Below are 27,286 nucleotides of genomic sequence, written 5' to 3'. Positions count from 1 at the left end.
CACGCTCTAAGCCCGGCCATTTAAAGACGTTTGGTATCACCCAACACCAACGGCTGCTCTACGTGTCAAACTACGTCGGGCGTGGGATTAGGTGGAGAGGCTACTCCGCTGCGCTAATGAGACAATTTTCTCACAATGCAGGTCCCACGAGAACAGCCTTGGGGCACTAATACCCATCATTGAGGGGTAGACCTACGACGCAGGAACCCTTCCTGCTCGAGTCGGCACCCACACAGGTTGTATTCTCCACACTCCTCAGCCCACTCTGGGCTTATCACTAAGTTTATGAGCACACCCTAGGTCCTGAAGAATTGCCGATAGGGCAAGAAACATGTTGACCTGTTCACAGACGAGGGTTGAACGGGACCAATCTCCATAGCCTGTTTGTGTCCCAGCACCCCTCTTCTTTTAATAAGGTGGTTAACTACATGAATAAATTGAATGGAGTAGACTATACCAACCTTTTTTATTCACATGTTCCCCCACGCTCACTACTTCCCAACCTGGGGCCCTCACACCCACTCGACCAACGGCCAGGAACAAAAGATCTCCACAAAAGTGTAGCACTGTGTGCTACCCGTCAGGCATTGCAGCGCCGGCTTGACGTTGGAGCAGGAAGCCGATGATGACACGAGACGACTAGCTGGCGATATGACAACAGCCGTTAAGCCAGCCTGTTGTGTGAGGCGTCCCTAGTTCCGAAAAGGGATACCTTTCCCTGATTCATTTTGATATACCTACACACGTGTATCTCTTAGAGAGAGGAAGAAAGATTACTTCACTGTACTAATACCACTCCCCTGGGGAACTGTGTGCATCTTTTTGCTATATTTTCTATACTGGCCCTGGGACTCCTGCATCTTCAGTCTGCACAGGAGTTGTAATGTTTAGTCATATTGCCATAGCTCCCAGGGTGGGGAAGTGGATCTCAGCAAATAGGTAGTTTCAGATATGCTCATTTGTATTTGTGTCTAGCTGATGTGAATGAAGGAGTGTTTTAATGCTTTTTGATTGTCACTTCTTACATTGTACATTTGCAGTTTGCCGAAAGAGTTATCCCACAATGGCAAAAGTTGTCTGCATATGGCTGTGTGTATTTTTACTCGCACTACAATGTTAGCCTCAACAGTCCTGTGTTTGTTTGGCACCCAAACAGTAAATTGTAACAACATTGCTTGTGTTTGGTCACGCAGACACACATTTTTGTTTGAACATGCTAGGGGTGGGAGACCTAGATTCATCTTAGTGTCACTAGACTGAGGGTGCTGTTAGCCCCATACCACCAATGTGATTGATTATGCTGTGGGATTTAACCCCATACTAACCTCTTTGTGACCACAGTGAGTGGGGTTATACCCCATTCCAACGATGTGATTAATGACGCTAGGGGATTGACCCCACAATCACCTCTTTGTCACTGCAGTGCTGGAAGTTTGTCAAATGTTGTTCGTCATGTGTAAATTGTGGTGTCAGTATACACACATAAACACTATTTTGACTGATCATAAGTGGGGGAGTGTTCTGCCTACACACCTTATGGGGTGGACAATACTGGGTGTGATAGGCATTCACCCCCCTCTGGGGTGGACAATGCTGGGAGTGATGGGCATCCACACCCCTCTAGTTAGGATATGCTAGTAGTGATAGGCATCCACCCCCCTATGGTTGGTATATGCTGGGAGTCCTAGGCATCCACCCACCATGGGGTGGACAATGCTGGGAGTGATAGGCATCTACCCCTCTATGGTTGGGATATGCTGGGAGTGATAGGCATCCACCCCCCTATGGTTGGGATATGCTGGGAGTGATGGGCATCCACCCCCCTATGGTTGGGATATGCTGAGTGATAGGCATCTACTCCCCTATGGGGTGGACAATGCTGGGAGTGATAGGTATCCACCCCCCTATGGGGTGGACAATACTGGGAGTGATAGGCATCCACCCCCTATGGTTGGGATATGCTTGGAGTCCTAGGCATCCACCCCCCTATGGGGTGGACAATGACTGGGAGTGATAGGCATCCACCCACCATGGGGTGGACAATGCTGGGAGTGATAGGCATCCACCCCCCTATAGTAGGGTTTCCTTTTGTGTACTCGTGACAATTTGGTGTGTGGTAGATGTATGACTTACCTTCTGCGGCGTGCGCGTCGGTGGCGATAGACGTACAGTATAGGGAGCACATGCGTGAGAGGATACATGGCTGCTCCGTCTCATACCTGGTGATCGCGTTCTGGTGCGACTCGGAGCTTTCATTCGCCTCGTCCCAATGCTCTGACGTGCCGGAGGCGCGACCCTGTACGTCGTGTATTGAAACCACATCGTACTTGCGTATCCGGAAATGGGTTGCTTTGGGCCTGCGAACGACACAATATACGTGTTTGCTGAGCCTGTTAGGTACTGACATAGTGCACGAATCAGACCCAAAGGTTCGGTCGGGATTTGCCTGGAAAACGCATCGTACTTGCACGTTTGTTGGAAAAAACTCTGGATACTTGTCGGTCGGAAGGTAAGCCAACGAATAACATTAAGAAGGCATTTTTTTCGGAATCTACCCTTAAGCGTAGATTTTTGAAGGTGTCTCCATGTGCATTGATTAAAGTGGTAATAGCAACCTTGTATTTCAGTGTGAGGGTAGTTTTTCAGGATGGCTTGTATCATTGACTGTTCAAAGTCTATGATAATTTTTTAAGGATAGTAATTATTAGTTTCTTGCTTTACTTTTGTTTAGAGTTCTACATAGGTCGTGGTTTGTTTGGTAACAGGGCATATATAAAGGGGATGTTGCTTTTGTGATACTGTCCATGGAGTGTGAATAATTGGTAAAATGGTTTTGGACATATTTTAAATGTTCCATCCATCATCCATGTCTCACAATTCTGTAGTTTGTTTGTGGGAGTTGCAAATATTATAATCCTTTTTTCGTTAGATTTATTGTCCTAAAGAAGAAATTGCTTTTCATTATGAGTTACAGTTTTTGTTTTAGCTTTGTCTTTGTAACGTTGAGATGAAGGGTAATTGGCCAGTTACATGTTCTGGAACTCGGGGGAACTCCGTCTTTTAGTATTAGGTTTTTGAGAGAGAGTGCAAGCTTCTTTCAGAGTCTCTAAAGCGTCTGACTTCTATTTCATCTATGAGAGGAGGGTGGTTATGTTCCTTAACATTTAATACAGTAGTTTCTTTTGTCGTAGCCCTCCCCTAACATGCATTTGCCTAATATTTGCTGCATTCCCAATTAATTTTGTTGCCTGTCTGTTTTTCTTGGGTGTAGACCTATTCTATATAGCATAATAAAAGTTTTCAAACAGATGAAACATGAAAAAGCTACTCCTCTCTGATCAGGAATGACAGCCTAAATGTGTATTAAGAATTCCCATTGCTGGCCTATGAGAGGAGTAGGCCTCATAGTAATGAAAAAGAAAACAGGTCATTTGTCACTACTAGTACATGCAAATAACAAAAGTACGTGTCCTACTTTTTACTTAAATGGCACTATGCCCTTAGGGTTTCTTAGGGCCTACCTTAGGGATGACTTCTATGTAATAAAGGGGGAGTTTATGGCCTGGCAAGTAGTTTTAAATGCCATTTTGAAGCGGCAATAAACTGCATGCACAGCCACTGCTGTGGCAGTCCTGAGACAGGTTTAAAAGGCTACTTCAGTGGGTGGCACAATCAGTATTGCAGCCCACTAGTAGCATTTGAAGTACAGGCCCTCGGTATATGGTATACCACTTACTAATACAATTAATGTCAATCAAGTATACACCAATGTCCTCATTTTTTTGGGGAGAAGCACATGCACTGTAGTACTGGTTAGCACTGATAAAGTGCTCAGAGTCCTAAGGCTAACAAAAAGAATCGTCAAAACGTGGATGCGAAAGGCAACGTCCAGGTAAATACCACCCAAAGGATGCCAGTTTTAACAGAAGGTTTCTCATAACCCAAACAATATAGTAATGTCACTTCTAGAAGCCCTTTCACAGCACCTTCTTCTAGGCGCCAGCCTTTGCTCTGATGTGCATACATGTAACTGCTTCGATTTAAATCCAGACTAGACAGACATAAGAAACTTCGGGTTAACATTCCTTCTTGTGAAAAATAACAGCACTACCCTTTTCCTTGTCAACCACTGCTGTGACGTTTTCAATACATTAAATGCCTTACATATGAGGAGTCCCAGCATTTTACAGTGACAATTTCAAGACAACTTTAGCATCGTGGCGCTCTTGATAAAAAGTATTTTGAAATGTTTTGTGTTTAACTTAACCCTTTATCAACTCCCACATCGACAAACCTTTCCAGAGAAAGGTGACCTCAATGTTAATGCAATTTTATGACGTTAAACGGGTAAGCTCTTAACAAAATGATGAGACTGGTTGCTTGAATCTCGTTTTATTTGCATACACCTTTACAATAGTTTCAATGTACTTTTGTGGCTGAAGTGTGCTCAGGAAGGCACTTGAACATTCTCCTGCACACTCTCACACCTTCTGAAATATTCCCGAGGTTTAGCAACTTTAAATGGCTCTTCTGCAAGTATCATATACATCCCTTGTTTAATCCTGTCCGGTGCACAAGGAGAACGCAGCCGCTCAAACATAGGGGCTGTTTTCTTAGATATGGACAAACCAAGAAAATTAAAAGAAGGGCTGAGACGGGGGTCTAGCCTGCTTTTTCAAGTCCAAGCAAGAACTGAGCTAGCAAGATATTCAGTAAATAAATGGTACAGGAAATGACCTGTAAAACATAACACTTTCATATTGGAAACAAATTATTATTGACACCTGTGATAAACCACAGGTTAGTTTTTAGGGCTCGCGCCCTACGTTGCACTGCGCAGCAGTGCTCTCGCATCGACAGTCATGTAGTAGGTGAAAAATTGGGTTTGGAAGCTGCCCTAGGAATCGCACACGCTCGTGCTTGTGCTTTTCCTTTTGTGGGCAGCTAGTGGCCTTTGCATGCGTCTTTTAATGAAAGACTGCACGCAATAGCCCACAGGCGGGCGCATTGCTCCGGCCATGGCCTATTGGTGTCTATTATGCGCTTGGTGCGTGTAATAGACACCAATAGGCCATGTGGTTTCAATTATCGTGCCCAGACACAAACGCAATAATTGAAACCATGTGTGTCGCTGTGGCGCGCGTGCGCACCACTCGCGGGCAGGTTTTGTACGAGCGATCACTTTCACTGCCGCTTTAATTCATGCAGATGACCGGGGAAAGCCTCTGCATTTGTTTTGTTTTATGAGTCATTGGCTTGTATAATCCTTGCATAGTTTGCCCTCAAATATAGCACAGAGAAAATCTTCTAAGACTTTACAGATGGTTGTGTACTCTCGTAATCGTTTCTGTGCACTTGCAGATTTTATCCTCGCTGGAAACTTCCAGGAACGTCCCTGGAGCGCACGCTGAGGCGTGCATTGCACCAGGAGTCTTGTAAAACACACAGCTCTTAGCAGCGATGCTTTAGCATGTGAACTGTGGGATGCCCTCTCTGGGCGTCGTGTGCAGCACGTTTTCACACTGCACAAAAGGTGCTGGTGCCATTTGGCAACCACTGAACGGATGCCATGGAAGAAGCAAATGAAAAGACTCCTCTGAAAAGTGCGAATGGTGCCGAGGCCATCTTAACCATCTGGACGAGGAGAGGACGTGCATTGTTCTTGTGTGTCACCTCCAGGAGAGGCCTGACAGCAGGGCTTGCTGGCTCTGTAGGAGAAGGCATTAGGCTGCATTTGAATTACTTGCCTGAAGATTTGTAATATGCTCCGTAAGTGTATATCCATACATACTGGGAGACTGACCGTCATAGGCACAAGAATTATACATCTTGTGAGCCAACGCATTAGATTAGAACTGCCTGAGTATAGAGTTGTGTCTCTCACACACACACACGCGCACGTACGCACGCAAACACACGCTGTAGTTATACAAATGGTACCATTTCTATCATGTCAGCGAAAAGATTGTGGCCCAATATATTTTGCTGCAGCAACCGCATTTACATATTTATAACCACAGTGCAGGAGTTCAGTCCCATATTATCAACAAAATAGAGCAAAATGACATGTGGAAATCTATTTACTGCTGCTGATTGCAGGTTACATTAGCTTTACACAGCGAAACAACTCTGCTAATAGGCACAATGCCTCCTCAGTGATTTTAGCACACTGCAAGAATTGAACCCCTTGCATCCAGGTTTTGGGTGTATGCCAAGTTACAAAGACAGCTACATTATTTACAAAGTGATCACGACCAGCAAGCACACCTACGTATCTTGCAGACAAGCTAACAATCCCTCTGCATTTTTTTTTTTAATGTCAGTCTCCCCGGGGCACAAGCAGGCATCTACTTCTGTCTTTTTGCTGCGATCAGCTGTCCTGACAGAAGTGGATGCCTGCTTGTGCCCCGGGGGAACTGCAGGACAGCCGTTAGCACTTGCAATGCAATAAGTCTCGCATTTATGCTAGTTTGAGCTATTGAGATTGCAAAAGACAATGCCTTTTATTTATGTTTTAAAAACGAAAATAAGAATAAAAGACATTGCCATTTGCAATGTCAATAGCTCAAACCTGTGTAAATACGAGATCTATTGCATTGCAAATGCTTGTAATATCCAAGTGTAGTTGGAATAGGTCGGTTTCTTAACTCTTTCTGAAGGCTAGTGAATTCAAATCCAGTCCGACTTCTTCTCTGTGGCGAATCCAATGGCGAAGCATGGATGCCGAAGAAAGCAAGCAAAATTCCCAACCCGTTTCCAGATTTTGTACTGAAATACAGAAATGTTTGGAGTGCAGAAGCCCCCTTCACCCACGCCCCAGCTGCCTGGGCCCTGGAGCCACTGCACCTGCTGCACTGTTGAGCTACGCCCCCCCGTGTGAGTACAGATTCTAGGAGCTTGGCAAAGGGGAGCTATTTTGTTGTGTTTGCCTTGTCCTGCACATCCGCCTGCTTACAGCCGTCATGATCATGTTTATTATCATTTTAAAATGTGTTTTTTTTTTATTGTTTAAAAAAAAAAAAGGACTATCCCCATTATTAGAAATGGAAGGAAAAAGTTGCACGCTAAGAAAAAATGCTTTCATTTTTAGTAAACCCCTCACTCACCACCCTGGTTGGTGACATGCTTCATCATCGGGGTTCACCTGAGTGATTGAGTGCCACTCAGGTGTGCTTCGACGCCTGCAACTGCAGCAGAGCCGGTTTTGGTTGTGTGAGTTGTGAATTGTGAATTAAAAAGTGTTCTACAAGTATTCCCTACAAGCCTTTTATTCTTGAGTCATGTGACACTATTAAAAACGAAATGAGTGCTTATACTGGCGTGTTTTTTTACCAGAAAGTATCAAAATTCAAGTGAAAGAATGGTCAACATGTTTCAACCTATTTCAATATTTGTAGGTTTTCGTCAGGACCAAGTGAGGTGAGTCGGGAGGTCTGCACACGTTAAGGCGCACCCATCACCTGACTCAGCTAAGTGCCAGACCGTATACTTACAGTTCAGCCCGCTTACAGCCTTCTGTGTAAGGGAAAATCTGAAACAACAGAGCAAAGTACAATGGTTGCATATTGGGACACAATTACTGTATATAGCACTCCATTCCAGATTGCATTTCTTACATGGTTCTATGGTGGTACACATTAATTGCGTATCTTATTCCATTCCAGGTTGCATTTCTCCTTTGTGAAATGTAATATGCACCCCAACCAAAAGCACGGGGTGTGTGAAGGCACTCAACAGACATGCATGCAGTGGCGATTTCACATCAATACCTGTTCTACTTTTTCTATCTGTGCCTTTGTTTACTAGTACATACCCACACAACAGTCATGCTTTCAACTCGTGGGTGTCTTGCGTTCCTTTTTCTCATAGGAGCGCTATTTGTCTACTCATAGTAGTTGTGTTTCCATGCCTGTGAATCAGGCAAGTTGTGCTGATGCATGAGATATCAAGCTGTATGGGTGAGAGAGCCAAGGTTTTTCCACCAATCGTATTGTTAGACACAGATTGGAGTACACTCAACAGAGGACTTACTTAAAAAAGATTTTGGTTGTACCCCATGGACACCGTGTGGGGCCTTTATGAGCGTTCTGCGGGCGACAAAAAAGTATTTGTTTTTGTAAGCTTAGTCGGGAGGGTACATCGTAGTTTAAACAGCATCCATTCCTTTTAGTAAAAATCGTCATAGTAAATATCGTCAGCAGAGCGGAGCCCACCCGCCTGCTGCAGCATTCACTTACTTGTCAGTAATCAGCGGCCCGCCGGAGACCTATCCAGATACTTCTGTTTTCTTATTGTAACATAGTCCTGGCGTTACAGCTTTCTGAGGTAAATCGCGTTGCATAAGAAAAGGCTTTTGTCCTCAAAGTAGCAGAGAACAGAACCGAGTAAATCTTGTAGCACACGACTGAACTCAAAACAATGAATATGAAGGTCGTATGAAAGAGTCAACAGTATAGAATGTAGATGTAAAGGCTTGCACCTCCATAGTTTGCCTAATGTATTTTGGCTGGTTTTGCGTGATATTTGCTTAGCTGGTCAGATGGCTCCAGGAGTTAAACATTCGCTACTGATATCTGCTGTGACTTGCAAGTCACAATTTTGAATCCCTGAAAGGCCACCTCAGCCTTCGAACGTAACTTGAGTAACATTATATGGGATATTAGTAACTCCTGATACTCTGTGTATGCCCTGATCGCAAATTTCACATAACTGAGCTCTGTTAAAATGTAAGTGACCTTAATACCATGCAATTAGGAGTTGGACTCCATGAAATGTTAAATTATTGCATGGCGTCAGCCTTTGTGGTTGTCAAACTACACTTAATTTGCCATGTTATGGGATTTTCCCGCCTACACGTACCAGCAGCTCTGATCAGGTTGTAAATGTATGTGCGGACTTGTGAGTACAGCGGGGGTGAGGAAGGTTTTTGGGAGACTAAGAAAGGGAAGCTTTTTTCTAGCAAGGGTGTATTGTATGACCAGTTTTCCCCACATGTAGTAAAATTGGATGTGGAAACACCAAACCAGTCCTAATCAGATTGAGTGAAATTAATGCATAAAAACATGAATTCATTTCGATCCATGTAATTTGTAATGAGGCCCATGAACTGGGAAAAATGTGCGATATTAAGTGCTATATTGGAACGAGTTGTAATCTGTGTTTAAAAGTCTGCCGTCTAGGAGAGTGGCGTTATGACTGTAGTTGTTCAGTGCCATGCAATGTGGAGTACAAGCCTCGCTCCCATGATTTAAAGGAATATATGATTATACCACGATTTCAGTTACCACGCATGGCTTTACCACGCGAATTTTACCTCGCAAGTGGCTTTACCACGCTGGTATTTACAACGTAGCATTTTACTACGCGTTGCAACGTCTTACCTTCACGTCTTTCTCCACGAGCCCTTACTTCCATCCTCCTTTGAAACAAGCGTCAAAACACGTATACCAAAATAAAAAAAGGACTGCTTTTTTGACGTACACGGCACGTCTTTGGGGGAGGCTCTTTCCTCTTTCTTTTAAATTTATGTTCGTTTTTTTGTTAAAGTAACCTGCTTGTTATTTTTGGGGGGGGAGACCCCCCCCCAGCCCCCCTCCGAGCCCCCCCCTCCCTCTGCCCCCCCATGCCCACGCAGATCGACTTGAAGGAATACCACGTCTCCCCCCTAACCCGTGGTAAAGACGTCGTGGAAGGTACCCTGCGTGGAAGGCACCCTGCGTGGTAAGTGTCACGTGGTAAACGTGAGTAGTGGTAATGCCTTCGTGGTAAATGATGTTTCCCGATTTAAAGACCACTTTCCTTTTTGCACTATTTTTCAAGTGACCAACAGCACAACTTTTGCCTTGATTACATGTCTCCAGGACCCTCGTGTGGTCAGATTCTGTGTGCCTAATGAACATGAGGAAAGGGTAACTAATATTCAGCACTATATTCATGTGTGAATGTTGCAGTATTTCTGTAGCGCAAGCCTAAATGGAAAGCAATGATGCATTTTCGACATCAACAGTGTGCTCCAGTGACTCTGAGTCTGTCTTTTGCAGAGTTGGATTTGCAGAGTAAGGTTAGCTCGACACATGTATTTGTCGGTGTTGTGTGCTGTGCTCGTCCTTCTGCTGGGTGACTGGCCCTCTGTTTACCAATAATGAGAGCGTCTTTCATCCTTTGCCTGTCCGTGGCCTCATCATCACATCCTCATGCCAGATCCCCCTGCAAGTGATTTCTTGTCCACCTTGCTTGCGCCTGCACCTGCAACCCTCTGTGCCTTCTCTGCTCGTGTCCTGCTCTGTGCCTTGTCTGCCCTCTGTTTTGCCTTTTCTGCTAGTTTCTTCCCTATTCCGTAGTTTCCTCCCTCTTCCCGCAGTTTCCTTCCTCCTGCTGTTTCCCTCGACTGAGTCAGCACCACAACGCCCAGATAGTTCCATGGGGTGACAGTGCGGTTCAGAGGAGATGACCCCCACTGTCAGTTTAGAAGTAGGATTTTGCGATCAAGATCCTAAGCATCAGCGCTGCATCAGAACTATGCATTGTAGACACGTGAGCCCGCGGAACAAATACAATGACTTCCCTGGGTTGGGCCACGTGCACCGGAACAACTCGCCACTAAACTATGTTTCTCGCCTTATAATTTTTGTAGGTAACTTCGTATAAGAAAGAAAATGGACGACAAATTCATGACCATTTGCTCTTATTTTTTCCTGGTGCAGTCCTTCTCTAATTAAATAAATAGTTTTAATTAAAAATAAGTATTTTCTAGTTTGTCCTAGGAATGTGCGTACTAGTGCAGTTCATCATTAAAACATTGTATTCAGGACAGTCTTTGGATAACGCGCAACACACAGTACTCTTCAGCATTATAGCTATTTTCAAGTATTAGGACCACGAGAACCATCATTTTTCAGCATTAAAAAGTTTTACATAGAGTAGATGTTTCTAGACTAACTTATTTGTAGGCTTTAATACTGAAAATCTGGAAGTAAACCCCCTTCTTGATTGTTGATTCAGTCATTATTGCTTTGCACTCCCGTCTTTGACACCTTTGCACTTCTGTCCTTCCTGTTATGTGGGTAGTCCCACACCTCCTAGACTGTGATTTGACTGGAGTGCGTGACGCTGTGGAGGTCACTGAAGGCACTCTTAGTAGACCTGTGCTGACTTACCTTTGCTTTTCTCAGATGATGCTGCCTTGTGCTTCTAGATCTTTATGTGTAGGACAGGCTTGAGCAACCCTTCACTGTATTCTGCTTAGCAGCAATATATAGTGTTGCTAAGATTCCACTCTGTTGGACTCCCTGTTAGACACTAACCGGCCTCTTGTAAAAATTGAACAACAAATGTGGTCTTTGAATCCTCAAGACAGTTTGGCCTATGTGCACCACGTAGCCAGTGTAGCATTCACGCATGCGGCATATAGTTTTCACTAGGAAACGCCAACAAATGTAGACCAGTCAAATAGTCCTTCTTAGCACTTGATTTACATCTGTTTTCCATGGTAGTGCTGAAGGAAATATTTCAAAAATCAATGTTTCACACAGCTACCATGCAAGCTGCAAAGCACAGTGGATTCTACACTTGAACGCCCAAACTTGTCTCCCTTTCAGCCAATGCATTACATGTTTCACTCACCAACCTTTCTTAAAAGAATGTTTTAGCTAGATAAATGGAAGGTAAATGTCTAAGCGTATTGTTAACTCGGCTAGGTTGTCGCCTCTGGATCTTGAGCTGAGGGCAGATAGCTTTTGAAATGTAGAGTACTTTTGACCGGATGACCTGGGAGAACTTGGTGATCTACAGGGAAGGGATAAGGTAACTGACCTACACAATTTGTATATCTGACTTTTTTGTATTATCTAACAGTACTCTTGATTTCATGTCAGTTAAAGCAAAGAACAAATGTGCGAATAAGACCAGGTGACGCAGCTGACATTTAAACTTGTCTGTTTTAAGTCTGTAGGTTTCTATGGTCACATACTCATTCTTTCTTTCTCCCCCAATGAGTTCTGGTATGTCCTGAACGCAACAATTATACTTTAGCCACCTATCGGAGGCACTTCTATAACTAGCCTATGTTGGAAATGCTAAAACAGTGATGTCAGTGCCTTTAACAAAACAAGCATTTGCAATGCAATAGGTCTCGCATTTGCGAGAGTTTGAGCTATTGGCATTGTAAATGACGATGCCTTTTATTTATCTGTTTTGATAATTAACACCTAAATAAAAGGCGTTGTCATTTACAAAGCCAATAACGCAAACTCTTGCGAATGCTTTCATACTAACAGATTTCAGGAAATGAACGTAAATATACATCTGGATGTGAATTTGGTGCAAACAGCATTTGTGTCCTTGCACAAAGAGTAAGATAGCAGAGTTCCGTTACAACTGCATATAATACGATAATACACAGCTTTGCTCAAGCTTCGAGTGAAATGCTTAAGGGGAGCATCCCTACAAACCGTGGAGAGCAAATAAAGTGCAAGAAAACGACGGCTTTTTCATACTTTTCTGATGACTGGCTAGTTTATAATGTTTCTCATATTGAAACAATATCTGTTATCGGATATTTGAAACAAATCCACACGTGCAAAATGCACGAACACTAACTTCGCATATTTGTTGCTGTCAACTGACCATGTGGATACTACCAGTCCGTGCATGATTTTTTTGAGCCAATACCGCTTTGCATTTTGGAACTTGTGGTTTCCTTTTAACCGGAAATAGTATTGACTTATACATACCAGCATGAGAAATGCTGTTTGCTCAAAAAGCAGTAGTGTTTGAAGGTGCTACGCAAGACGTCGAGTCTAAAAACTAAATTTAATGTTAACCCAAACACCAGTATGCGTTGTGACAACTCATGGTAACTTGCCCACAAAACGTAGGCGTGCATGCATGTCCTTTTCAGAATGAACGCTACACATGTTGTAGGACTGCACTGTGTGAGGAGAGGTGTGCAGGCACGTAGAGAACCAAGCTGCATGCCTTCGGCCGCTGAGCACATCCTTGAGGGGGGAGCAAGTATGAACAAGTGAAGTATGGACACAACTGTCCAAACATCGCAATTAATTATTAAAGAAAGGGTCCCGCCCACCGCCCACTTATAATAGGTTATACATTTGTATTGGGCGCACTCATGATGTGAGCGGTCTCAGACACATTTTTTAAATAAAAAAGAGTCTCCTAGAGTAAACATACAAATCTAAAAAATAACCAAAAGGTGCAACAATTTACACATTGACGTATTAAATATTGAGAGAAACTGTGTTTGTAAATTAGAAAGGCTTTGTTTTGGTGCTCTACAGAAATCTGCAAAAACGTGTTCAGTTTCCAATCGCAGGCAGCAGACATCAGTTCACTCCATGCCGTGAATGTCACCAGTCGAGAGAGACAAGAATTACAGCTGTATTAGTGAGCTAACATCCGCTGCAAACCTGTGTGAAATCTGAAAACCTATGGCTTTAGGAGTGGATATAAAGTAAATTTTATCTGCAATGTAATTTGCATTTATTAAAGCGCTATCTACTTCGCCAGAGCACACCCCCTAATAGCACACGTGTAATACGAGGAACACTCGTCCCATGCGCTCAGGGAAACAAAGGAAAGAAGGGGTTAAGTATGGGTGCATGGTGGGAGGGTGACGAGCACAACACCTTTGAAACAAGCTACACATTTAAACAAGGACTAGATATTTGATGCATTCCTTCTTGCCTTTACCACGTCATTCCAACTTCCGATGTAAAACCACACTACAACTAGCGGAAGTCAGGCAGCCTTCGTTGGGACGTGGGCGGGGCCTGCAAAGAAACAGGAAGGAACTGCCGGGAGAACGTCCTGGAACCCTGCACGCTGAATGCTGGCTGCCGAGGGACACACGGAAAGAGCCCGGTGAGTGGAGGGGGAGGGGGGGGGAGTGTACGCACGTGTGTCTGTGTGTGTTCGAGTGTGTCTGTGCGTGTGTCTGTCTGTGTGTGCGGGGGTCTGTTTAAGGGGGTGTGCGTGTGTGTATGCAGTGTGTGTGTGCCTGTGTATGCATGTGGCTGTGTATGTGCGCATGCGTGAGCGCACGGGAATATGAGGCACGAGATGGGCACGGTGCCGTGCGCGCCCACGAGGTCAAATCTGCGCTCGTGCCCCTCTCGTGTCTACATTCCCAGAAACGGGCAGCAATAGGTCTCGAGCAGACTCTGCTCGACCTAAAAACACTCTGGATGCAATTTTTTTTATCCCAGTGTGTAACACAAGGATTAAATACACAGTATTTTACTTGTAGTATCTTTACAACTGCAGAGTCTCAGTTTATAAAACAGGCATTTTCAATGCAATAGGTCTCTTATTAGTGAACGTTTGAGCTATTGGTGTTCCATTATTATTAGAAACGCCAATAGCTCAAACTTTAATAATGAGACCTATTGCATTGCAAATGCTTGTTTCTGTAGTATATATCATAAACTGAAAATCATAAAGGTGGTCTTAGATTTCTTGCTAAAGTAATCTGAGACAATAAGTGAAGTCTTTTGCATAGAATTGCCATAGCACTAAGTGAAATATTCAAATTTGCCTACAATAGACCTTTATAGATGCCCTGGAAAATAAAGAGGAGTTAGCATCATCCAAAAGTACAATTTTCAGTATAGCCCATTTGGCTACACAGTGATTACCCTAAAGTCGATAAATAGGATTAAATTTAGGTTTATTACAAATTGAAAGCCAAACTATTGTATTCAAGAATATATTCTAAAAATACACAATTACTGCAGGCAGTCCAAATCATCTGACAAACTTTAACCTCAAGAGCATAAAGCATACAAGGTATTCAGTAATGGCAATATAGAAAATAAAGAACAAAATACAGTAATAAGTATATGATTGTCAGTCCTCTTGTCTATACATGAGTACATTTAAATTTCCTAACTAAGCCTAAACTATGTAGCATTAGCTGGGAGAAACCCAAATAAGATCCAGTAATGCAGGAAGGTGTCAGCATTGTAGAGACTTCTGTAGAAGTTCTCCAAAATCAGGAGCATTGCATAGCATAAAGCCACACAACAAATATATGCAAAGAGGTTTGCACCCCTCTAAGTCTAAAGGGAATATGCCTGAAACTAAAGTATGACCACTAATTAAAACTTCACAACCATTCAAGAATCCCACAACATATCCCAATAACTTTCCTCCTTTTCACAGTATAACTTGGCTGCCTCATTCAATACTCCCACCTCGTGGCTTGAACATCAGGACACCCTAGGATTTCTCCCGTCTCCAGACACTAAAATGAATCCGGGTCCTCCCTTTTGTTCATTACAGCCTCTTGTCCTTGACAAACGTTCGTCTCCAGAGCCTCATTATCTCTCATGTACAATGTGCCTTTCACCAACTATGAGATCATATGAATGCATCGGCAAAGAAAAGAAAGCATAGCAACCTAGCAAAAGTTTACATTGAAGGTTAAACATTGAAGTCCAAATGTTTACGGTCTTTGTTCTAGTTAATGTTGCAAAACACTTCAATACACTTTTAAAGGCATGGTTATGGATGTGTATACAGTTATGAAATAACTGCAGGATACTATTAAAATGAACATGTGAGTATTTATACAGTTATCAAAATTCTCAAACTACACAAATGCAGATATGTATTAAAACTGTAATTGGGTATCACTATAAGGAAAACATTAGTATGCACACTTATGTAAATGTCAGCATTATACAGTAAATACACCTTCAGTATTTTGGTCAAGTGCACCACTTTACCTTAATGATATTAAGGCACACAAATATATAGTACTATATGCACGTATATATGGCATAGCCAAGATATGAAAGTGTGGGGTCAAAATTATGCTGCTTCAGGATCATACAATGTGGTACATTGGTGACACTGGGATTTGAGCTCAGTTTTCCTGATCACATATTTTCTATTCAGCCACAGGATATCTATCTGCATCGCTCTCTGATGTTGCAGCAACAGATAAGGTTTTGTGCTGGTCGGTGTCTGATGCGGCTAGCAAATGGTGTTTTTTGCTTTTTGAAGAGCTTTCTATTTTGGTAGGCCTGCTTTCTATGCACCATTGTAAAAATGCAATAAAGGAGTGATTTGTAAAATTATCACAGACCTGGAAGGGTTTAGAAGAACTGTCAGGACTGGATTGGGTACCCAACTTTGCATAGGTCGGTGTGCATTTGTAAAGCAGTGTATTCTGTAATCGCAAAGCGGTGTAGAGACCCATGGCCCTTGATTGGTTTGAAGTGCATTGCCTGAGTGGTGTGGTGGCCCTAATTCTTGATGGGGATGGGTTGATGTAAAGTTAAGGAGTAGGATTTATGTTTCAACCGTAAGTGTAGTGAAGTGCACTGAGCGAGCAATGCGGAGGTCTCAACTCTAAATGTGTTTCAGTGCGTTCACTGAGCAATATGGTCCCAGAACAGATACTGCAAACATAATGTGGCAGAGCAGTAGGGTGGTCTCTGTTCTCAATTGTCTATCTTTGTGCTTGTTCCTACGTTTAATGGATTGAGATGCATCTGCAGAGCAATAAAATGCTGCCACTACTAGATGGTTTCTGGAGCCTTGGCAAGGCAATGTGCTTGTTTCAGGCCTGGATGGAGTAAAGTCCTTTGAGAGCAGTGTGTAATCTCTAGTATTGGGTGAGCTAAAATGCCCTGGTAATACAATGTCATAGTTCATCTTGGATGTTTTATGGTGCCCTGTCTAACCAGTGCTGTGGAAGAAGGATTTCAGGTGCACTCACTGACCTAGCAGTGTGGTGGTTCGTTCGAGCCATGAGATGTACTTTTAGAATAGTGCAGTGTTCAGTGTCTGGGTTAAGGTCGACTGGCAGAGTAATTTGTGGGATCAGCCCAGGATGCTTCACTGATTAAGTGCTGGCCTAGTTCAAAGCAAGGACACATTTGATAGTAATTCTGTTCAGGATTGCTTACTTGGTCATACACAGAGTGCGTTTTAAAACCTGTAATTAGATTAAGGCATCTTCTGTAGAGATCATTATGTACCCAACATGTTAGTTCCACCCATTAATAGCAGTGAATCCCTATGGGGATTAAAGGACTTGCTGGTGAGATCTTTGTGCAATCCAGAAACATTACTGACTTGTCATAAAATAGTAAAGAGAGGTAATGTGCCTGCTGAAAAGCGCAAGCAGGGTGTCACTGTTGAAAATATTTAACATTGCAAGATATAGATCACGCTTTTAGGTATTTACCTGAAATCTCAACTCTTTCAGGTTTTTAGTATTTCAAGACTACACCTTCAGAACTGGTTTCTAAACCTTATTGCTTTTTCAGTAAATTCTGTATCAAAAATAGCTTTAAATTGTGCCATTTGCCCCTCCTTTTCCCGCAAAATTTTCTCCGGGCAAAACTGACCCTAGTCCTCTTTATATCAGTTTGGCATGCTCAATTCACTCGCTCTCGAAGTCCACCTCATCCCCAGTTTTTATGCCCCATCTCCTTGAAAAGTCACCAGCTGCTACTGTGCAGGGGTAAAATCTCAGGTGAGCGATATCTGAAGCAAGTCATGCCTTAAGCACTATTGTGTGTAAATCAACACTAGCCATACCCGGTAGATGTTGCTGAGTCCCTCTTTATTTTTTAAGGTTTAGTAAACTTTAAAAACCATGCTGAAAAATGTATTCCTATGTTGCAGAATTGGCGGATCGACAGCCAACACAACTTCTTCTATCACTCATGTTTGCTTGCATTGTTTGATGATGAATTTGTTCAATACACGTTCACTCAATATGCCTTATGCGTATCCCAGTGTGTCCCTATGTTGAGTGTGTGAATTAAATGAAGAGACAAAAGGCACACGTTAATTAGTATGCGGTGTACTTTTAGAATGCATCTATTCAGGAAGTGGCTCTTCGTAAACTTAACTCTTGGGGTTGCTGGTGTTAAAGGGCAAACCGGGCATTGCCCTACCCTCCACGGGGGAGATTAACCTATGAGCAGCTCTTGTCATAAAGCTAATGGTTGCTTTTGACTATAGCTGCTTGTAGTGAGGAAAAATAAGCCTTTTTAGGGGCTTACTGCTGCAGGGGTTCACCCTTCTCAGTCCACTGGTTCTTAAACCAACAAGATAGAGATTGGCACAGAGGCTGGAATATAAAACAAGTTTATTTATTACTCATGAGTGGGACTACATCGATACAGCACCCTCGGGCACTGTATGAGATAGTACAAGGAATACAGGGACCATGGGGTTTATATATCTACTTTGTTGCTGAATAAGCATGGAGACTCAAAGAGGAGGTACAAGCATGTACAAGAATAACTATCAACTAACCTGGGCTGACAAAAACCTTTTTCTCCGCAACGTGGGAGGAGACATAGTACAACTTAATCAGTTGAAAACCTGACCGTTACATTCTAAAACAGGTGCATTCTAGCAGATACAGGCCTTTCTGAGCATGCACAGTACTCTGGCTCAGTACTGAAGGAGTTAACTACAGTTGATGACTCAAGCAGAATAGGAAGACCAGCAACCGTGAGGACGACCGAATCAAATGGCTAATGCAAATGGATGCCGCAAACAAAATGGCTTCACTTATGCTAACAGTAATTCCTGCGATTTCCACAGTAGGTTTTTCTCCCCCTCTCCCGTGATGGCAGAGCAACGTGCTCTTTTATGAAGGATTTTTTGTTTATTTTTATTTTCCGGAATACCAAACACATGTGCCCAGCAATTGTAAATAATGTTTGCCCTGCAGGCACAAACCAGGGCAGTGACATCACTGTGGAGGGTGGTGCGAAGTTAAGCGGCGATGCATGGGATTAATTTTTGGGCGTATACTGATCTGAACCAGGGCGTGTTCTGAAAAGCTCCATTCAAATAAAGGAAGAGGGCAGGGCAGACTCATAGGATTGATGTTGGAGTGGGTGTCAACCATGGAACACAGCCTTCGCCTCCGCCAATGCTCGTATGTCTTGCATTGGCTGAGGCGTCCTGAGGGTTGGACTCCAGCAGCTTTCATTCCGAACTTCCAAAGTCAGTGAGTGCTGCAGTGCAGGTGCACTGTCATCGTAGCAGAGCTACTCCTCCTCGTCCGTTAGCTGGGGCGGCTCATTAGTAAGTTTTAGATTTACCTTATTACACTTAAATTAAACTGTTTCTATTGCCTGCCTAATCGCACACATGCGTTCAGTGTGCTCTGTTGTGTTATTCTCACACACTTCTGGCAGGCCTAACCTTTGTGTGCGTCGAGGAGACCTGACAAAGCCTCTCCTCTTGGGTAACACTACTGCAGTCTTGGTGAAAAAGTGTGCATTAACACTAGACCATCATGCCCTCGAGGAGGAGGGCAAGGTTAGGAGTGTGGAGTTGGGATCCTCCCTTAAATGAGTGCTCCGACACCATGCGTTCTTTAAGTAGTTTCTTTATTCGGAGTGAGAGTGCGGGGCGTACGCTTCTGTCTCTTGCCCCGTACACAATGGCGCGCGCCTATCCCCCATCATGCATCGCGCTCCTCTAGTGGTGTTGGAAGGCTAGACCGCAACACTACATATATTCCCCCTTTAACAACATTATTGGGTAACTTGACTCAGCATATACAAATGCTTAATATGTGTGGCGCCTAAACAGCCTTAGCGCAAAAACAACAAATAACATTATCACTGAGCCTGTAGGAGGGGCGGGTGAAAGTAGGAAGGGTGAGGGAGAGGGAGAAAATGAAAAATCAGAGTGAAAGAGGTAGATAGACAGTTGCATATCAAATTCGCTGTATCTCTTTGGTAACACTACCGCTCTGCCAATACGGGTGCATGTGAGGGGTGCCCGTGACTCATGTGCTTCTCTTGTGTTGGAACTGGCATCCCCGGTACTCCCCTCCAGGCCCCTGTCGTGAGTGCCCTGCATGGTGACTGGGTTGTGGATGTCATTGGTATCTTGGGGGTGTAGTGTGTTTTGTGGCCTCAGTTACTCCTTTCCCCTGTGGACCCAGCATCCCCCCCCCCCCCCAAAACCCCCCCAGACTCCCTCATCATGCCATTTCTCGGTGTGCTTGTGGCTGACCCGTCTACATCATTGTCAAGCTCCCATCCAGTATGTCCGGTGCTTGTATCATCTGTGTTCCTTCTGATCACTTTGTTGCACTTGGCCATTCTACTTTGTGACCATACCTTGCCGTCACTCAACAAGGCGGAGCAGGAGTACGTTTTTCTGTCTTGTAAAGGCTTGCTGAACTTGCTGTCACCCTTCTTGCTTAAGTGGCCATGCTTCACCATGACCCAATCCCATGTTGCTAAGGCGACTTCTCTCACTCCGTGCTTCTTGTCATAGTTGTCCGTGTAAATCTTTTGTGCCTTCTCCAAGTTGCTTCTGACTACTGCTGGGGACCATTTGCTCTGTAGATTGAGTCTCATCCAAACAGTGTTGTCCGGCGTGAATGGTTTCCGGCCGTTTAGGATCTTGAATTGGCTGTAGCCAGTCAAGATGGGTGTGATGCGGTATGCCCATACTGTATTTCTGACTTCTGTCTCTTAACTCTTACCCGCGCTGATGGCTACTTGAACGGAACCCATGAGCATTCGGTTGAACCGTTCTACTAGGCCGTTACCTGCAGGGTGGTACACTGGAGTGTGTTTGGTTGTGACTCAGTTTCTCTGGATGAAGGCATTCCACTTCTCCGAAGTAAATTAGGGACCATTGTCACACGTGATGACTTTAAGAATCCCTTCTCTCAAGAATGTAGTGGTGAGAAAGGAAATGCCGGCAACCGTGTCCACTTTCTTGCATACTTCTACCACCGGCCACTTGGAGAATCTGTTGACAAGAACAATGGCGTATTTGGGTATACCCCATGAGTCCAGGATGGGGTCCAAAATGTCGATGGACAACTCCTCCCAGGGGTTGTTGGACGTGGTGAACTTTCCCAGCGGCGGTTGTAGCAAGCTCAGTGACTTGTTTGCATTGCTGCAATGCTCGCATGCTCTCACATACTTCTCCACTTGGTTGTTGTTGGCAGGCCATCAGTATGACTGTTTAATTCTCCGCTTCAACTTCACAGTTCCTAAGTGGCTTTCATGCATTATGGTGAGGAGGCATTTGGTTAACTGTCTTGGGGGAATGACCTTGTCTCCCTATGGCATCCATATGGCATCATCGCTGATGGAGAGTTTGTCTCGCACTTCCCAAACTTTCCTGAGGTCGTTGCTCACGTGCCTCTTATCGGGCCAGCCTGCGTAACTAGGTTTTTGACACACCATAGTTGGGGATCTGTGTCGTAAGCGTTTTCCCAGTCTTGTGCACTAATAACGTCCTTCTGGTCTGTCGTAAATGTTACAGTGTACTCGTCCCATTCCGTGTGTGTCGGTGCACCTTCCATTGCTGCTGATCGGCTGAGGTAATCTGCCACTTTGTTGTTCTTCCCCGGTAAGTACTCAACATCGTAGACTAAATCCAACAGTCTGAGGTTCATCTTGGCGATGCATGGGGTAGCACTGGCATGGCATATGGCATATGCTGAAATCTGAAGCATCTAAATGGAGTGTTGAGCCTGCTCCAGGCGAGGTCGCCCCCACACCGCTGCTCCTGCCCGTTGTCTGCCAGCATCCTGCCCTGCTGACTGCTGCGCACTCCCTGCTGCTGCCTTCATTTTGCCCTGCAGTCCGCCGTCTGTTTGACCTGTGTCTCCCCTGTTGCCTTTCGCCTGCGCTTGTCTCCCCATCTGCACTCCGCCGTTGTATTGTGCCTCTGTTGCCTTTCGCCCTGTGTTTTTTAAACTTGTGTTCCCCTCTCCCCTCTCCCCTCTTACCTTCTGCACCCCTCCTGTGTGCTTCCTGCCCAGCCGCCGGACGACCCAGCCACCGCTGAGCCGCCCTCGGTCCTCCCTTCCCGCCACTGCCCTCCGGCGTCTCCGCCCCCCTCCTGCCCATTGGCCCCCCCCCTCCCGCCACCCAGCTGACCCGCCCTCCCGGCTCCTCACTTAAGGGGACCACACGCAGGGCTAGGGAGCGACTGCTGAGCCTGCTCCAGGTGAGGTCGCCCCCACACCGCTGCTCCTGCCCGTTGTCTGCCAGCATCCTGCCCTGCTGACTGCTGCGCACTCCCTGCTGCTGCCTTCATTTTGCCCTGCAGTCCGCCGTCTGTTTGACCTGTGTCTCCCCTGTTGCCTTTCGCCTGCGCTTGTCTCCCCCTCTGCACTCCGCCGTTGTATTGTGCCTCTGTTGCCTTTCGCCCTGTGTTTTTTAAACTTGTGTTCCCCTCTCCCCTCTTACCTTCTGTACCCCTCCTGTGTGCTTCCTGCCCAGCCGCCGGACGACCCAGCCACCGCTGAGCCGCCCTCGGTCCTCCCTTCCCGCCACTGCCCTCCGGCGTCTCCGCCCCCCTCCTGCCCATTGCCCCCCCCCTCCCGCCACCCAGCTGACCCGCCCTCCCGGCTCCTCACTTAAGGGGACCACACGCAGGGCTAGGGAGCGACCGCTGAGCCTGCTCCAGGCGAGGTCGCCCCCACACCGCTGCTCCTGCCCGTTGTCTGCCAGCATCCTGCCCTGCTGACTGCTGCGCACTCCCTGCTGCTGCCTTCATTTTGCCCTGCAGTCCGCCGTCTGTTTGACCTGTGTCTCCCCTGTTGCCTTTCGCCTGCGCTTGTCTCCCCCTCTGCACTCCGCCGTTGTATTGTGCCTCTGTTGCCTTTCGCCCTGTGTTTTTTAAACTTGTGTTCCCCTCTCCCCTCTCCCCTCTTACCTTCTGTACCCCTCCTGTGTGCTTCCTGCCCAGCCGCCGGACGACCCAGCCACCGCTGAGCCGCCCTCGGTCCTCCCTTCCCGCCACTGCCCTCCGGCGTCTCCGCCCCCCTCCTGCCCATTGGCCCCCCCCCTCCCGCCACCCAGCTGACCCGCCCTCCCGGCTCCTCACTTAAGGGGACCACACGCAGGGCTAGGGAGCGACTGCTGAGCCTGCTCCAGGTGAGGTCGCCCCCACACCGCTGCTCCTGCCCGTTGTCTGCCAGCATCCTGCCCTGCTGACTGCTGCGCACTCCCTGCTGCTGCCTTCATTTTGCCCTGCAGTCCGCCGTCTGTTTGACCTGTGTCTCCCCTGTTGCCTTTCGCCTGCGCTTGTCTCCCCCTCTGCACTCCGCCGTTGTATTGTGCCTCTGTTGCCTTTCGCCCTGTGTTTTTTAAACTTGTGTTCCCCTCTCCCCTCTTACCTTCTGTACCCCTCCTGTGTGCTTCCTGCCCAGCCGCCGGACGACCCAGCCACCGCTGAGCCGCCCTCGGTCCTCCCTTCCCGCCACTGCCCTCCGGCGTCTCCGCCCCCCTCCTGCCCATTGCCCCCCCCCTCCCGCCACCCAGCTGACCCGCCCTCCCGGCTCCTCACTTAAGGGGACCACACGCAGGGCTAGGGAGCGACCGCTGAGCCTGCTCCAGGCGAGGTCGCCCCCACACCGCTGCTCCTGCCCGTTGTCTGCCAGCATCCTGCCCTGCTGACTGCTGCGCACTCCCTGCTGCTGCCTTCATTTTGCCCTGCAGTCCGCCGTCTGTTTGACCTGTGTCTCCCCTGTTGCCTTTCGCCTGCGCTTGTCTCCCCCTCTGCACTCCGCCGTTGTATTGTGCCTCTGTTGCCCTGTGTTTTTTAAACTTGTGTTCCCCTCTCCCCTCTCCCCTCTTACCTTCTGTACCCCTCCTGTGTGCTTCCTGCCCAGCCGCCGGACGACCCAGCCACCGCTGAGCCGCCCTCGGTCCTCCCTTCCCGCCACTGCCCTCCGGCGTCTCCGCCCCCCTCCTGCCCATTGCCCCCCCCCTCCCGCCACCCAGCTGACCCGCCCTCCCGGCTCCTCACTTAAGGGGACCACACGCAGGGCTAGGGAGCGACCGCTGAGCCTGCTCCAGGCGAGGTCGCCCCCACACCGCTGCTCCTGCCCGTTGTCTGCCAGCATCCTGCCCTGCTGACTGCTGCGCACTCCCTGCTGCTGCCTTCATTTTGCCCTGCAGTCCGCCGTCTGTTTGACCTGTGTCTCCCCTGTTGCCTTTGGCCTGCGCTTGTCTCCCCCTCTGCACTCCGCCGTTGTATTGTGCCTCTGTTGCCTTTCGCCCTGTGTTTTTTAAACTTGTGTTCCCCTCTCCCCTCTTACCTTCTGTACCCCTCATGTGTGCTTCCTGCCCAGCCGCCGGACGACCCAGCCACCGCTGGGCCGCCCTCGGTCCTCCCTTCCCGCCACTGCCCTCTGGCGTCTCCGCCCCCCTCCTGCCCATTGGCCCCTCCCTCCCGCCACCCAGATGACCCGCCCTCCCGGCTCCTCACTTATGACGCCCCCAGAGCGACCGCGCAGCGGACGAGCGCAGAGGGAGCACCGAATGAGCGCCGAAGGTGCGCCAAAGGTAAGCCCGTCTGCGCCCGTCCGTGCCTGGACCGCGCCCAGTGCCAGGAACCCTGGCCTCCACCGACGGAAGCCGACCCGACGGACCTACGACGCCACCGAACTCATCGCTCTCAACACCGGCCGATCCCCGGGATGCTACCGAGCCACTCCGAGACGCACCCACGGACCCTTCAGCTGCCACTCCTGCAAGTTCGCCTGCATCCGGACCTGCACCGCACCCGCACCCACCAAGCCGAGAACCAGCAGCAACCACCTGAAGTGCATCCTGCTCAACACCCACTCCGTCCACAGACACGCCGTCGAGCTCTGGAACCTCCTCGACACAACATCACCAGACGTCGCCTTCCTCACGGAAACATGGATGAACGCTTCCTCAGCGCCCAACATCGCCATCGCCATCCCAGACGGCTACAAGATCGTCCGGAGGGACCGCGGAAACCAGACCGGAGGAGGCATCGCCATCATCCACAGGGACACCATCCGCATCACCACCAACACCGACGACACCCTCACAACCACCGAACACCTGCACTTCCAGATCCACACCGACCCCAAGACCACCCTCAGAGGCACCCTCATCTACAGACCCCCGGGACCACGCACACAATTCAGCGAAGACATCGCCAACTTCATCAGCCCGCACGCCCTGCCGTCCACTGACTACATCCTCCTCGGGGACCTCAACTTCCACCTGGAGAACAACAACGACCGCAACACCACAACCATGCTGGACAACCTCGCCAACCTCGGTCTCAAGCAGCTAGTGACCACCCCCACCCACTTTGCCGGACACACACTCGACACCGTCTTCTCTTCCAGCAAGGACATTGTCTTCAGCCACGCCACCGGACTCCACTGGACGGACCACAGCTGCGTCCACTTTGGCTTCAGAAGAACCACGATCCAGCACCACCAGCAACAGGTTGCACGCAGAAGCCGGAACAAGATCACAGCCGACCAGCTCACCGCATCCCTGTGCCAGGACCCACCCACCAGCTCAGCGAACCCCAGCCAGGCCGCCAACAACCTCACAAAGTGGATCAGCAACTGCGCAAACGACCTCGCCCCACTGAGGACCCCACCCAGCAGACCCGGCAGCAAGAGAGCACCCTGGTTCACCGACGAACTCAAGAGCTCCAAGAAGAACTGCCGAGCCCTCGAGAAAGCATGGCGCAGAGACCCGACACCAGACAACATGACCGCCCTCAAACTCGCCACCCGAAAACACCACCAACTGATCCACGCCACCAAGAGAACTGCTTTCAAGATTCGACTGGACAACAACGCACAGGAACTCTTCACCATTGTCAAAGAGCTCTCCAACCCCAGCGCCGGAAACAACGACATCACCCCATCACAAGACCTCTGCAACTCCCTCGCCTCCTACTTCCACAACAAGATCGCAGACATACACAACAGCTTCAGCACACAACCAACGCACCCCACGACCGCACCGACGCCCCCCACCACCATCATCCGCGCCTGGACCCCGATAACCACCGAAGACACCATCCGGACGATGAACTCCATCCACTCCGGATCCCCAACCGACCCCTGTCCTCACCACGTCTTCAACAAATCCAACGCTATCATCGCACCCCATCTGCGAGACATCATCAACACCTCCTTTGACACAGCCACCTTCCCGGAGAGCTAGAAGCACGCCGAACTCAGTGCTCTACTGAAGAAACCATCAGCGGACCCCACCGAACTCAAAAACTACCGCCCCATCTCGCTCCTCCCGTTTCCGGCCAAAGTCATCGAGAAGACCGTCAACAAGCAGCTGGCCGCCTTCCTCGAGACAAACGGATCCCTCGACCTCTCGCAGTCTGGCTTCCGGGCCAACCACAGCACCGAGACCGCCCTCATCGCAGCCACTGACGACATCCGAGCCCTGCTCGACAACGGAGAAACAGCGGCCCTCATCCTCCTGGACCTCTCCGCGGCGTTCGACACTGTCTGCCACCGCACCCTAGTGCAGCGCCTCAGCAACGTCGGAATCCAGGAGAAGGCACTAGAATGGATCATCTCCCTCCTCGCCGGAAGAACACAGAGAGTCCGCCTACCACCATTCAGATCAGAAGCCACGGAAGTCATCTGCGGCTTTCCACGGGGCTCCTCGCTCAGCCCCACCCTCTTCAACATCTACATGAGCCCCCTCGCGGCCATCGCACGCCAACACAACCTCAACATCATCTCCTAGGCCAACGACACCCAGCTGATCCTCTCCCTCACCAATGACCCCGCTACCGCCAGAACCAACCTACATGAAGGGATGAAGGACGTAGCCGAGTGGATGATGAACAGCCGCCTGAAACTGAACTCAGATAAGACGGAAGTCCTCATCCTGGGATCCTCGCCCTCCGCCTGGGACGACTCCTGGTGGTCCCCCGCCCTGGGCAGCGCACCCAAACCAACGGACCACGCACGCAACCTGGGTTTCATCTTGGACTCCTCCCTCTCCATGGCCAGACAAGTCAACGCCGTCTCCACGTCATGCTTCAACATCCTGCGCATGCTACGTAAGATCTTCCGCTGGATCCCCACCGAGACCAGGAAGACGGTCACCCAGGCCCTCGTCACCAGCCGACTGGACTACGGCAACGCCCTCTACGCCGGAACCACCGCCAAGCTCCAGAAGAGACTCCAGCGGATCCAGAACGCCTCAGCAAGTCTCATCCTCAACGTCCCCCGACACGGCCACATCTCCGGACACCTGAGAGACCTGCACTGGCTCCCGGTCAACAAGAGAATCATCTTCCGCCTCCTCACCCACGCACACAAAGCCCTACACAACCAGGGCCCAAGATACCTCAACAGCCGCCTCAACTTCTACACTCCCACTCGTCAGCTCCGATCAACCAGCAACGCCCTCGCCGCCGTCCCTCGCATCCGAAGGGCCAACACAGGAGGAAGGTCCTTCTCCTACCTGGCCGCCAAGACTTGGAACACCCTCCC

The 27,286-nt window shown here is 48.0% G+C and overlaps 1 protein-coding gene across 3 annotated transcripts in view; it reads left to right on the top strand.

Moving 5' to 3' along the window:
• The window catches only part of DYNC1I1 (dynein cytoplasmic 1 intermediate chain 1), a 2,048,030-nt gene that overhangs the window by 88,716 nt on the left and 1,932,028 nt on the right, over nt 1-27,286 (top strand). Inside the window, exon 1 of one of the 3 annotated variants that reach the window (XM_078663724.1) lies at nt 7,433-7,519. The exons of the other annotated variants lie outside the window; for them this stretch is intronic. The gene's annotated coding sequence lies outside the window, so the exon portion shown is untranslated. Of the gene's footprint in view, nt 1-7,432; nt 7,520-27,286 lie in introns of those variants that run through there. 3 annotated transcript variants of the gene reach the window in all.

The sequence above is a fragment of the Lissotriton helveticus genome, chromosome 10, assembly GCF_964261635.1.
Source record: "Lissotriton helveticus chromosome 10, aLisHel1.1, whole genome shotgun sequence".
NCBI lineage: Eukaryota > Metazoa > Chordata > Amphibia > Caudata > Salamandridae > Lissotriton > Lissotriton helveticus.
The sequence above is the reverse complement of the archived record's forward strand: the minus strand, read 5'-3'. Positions and strand labels throughout refer to the sequence as shown.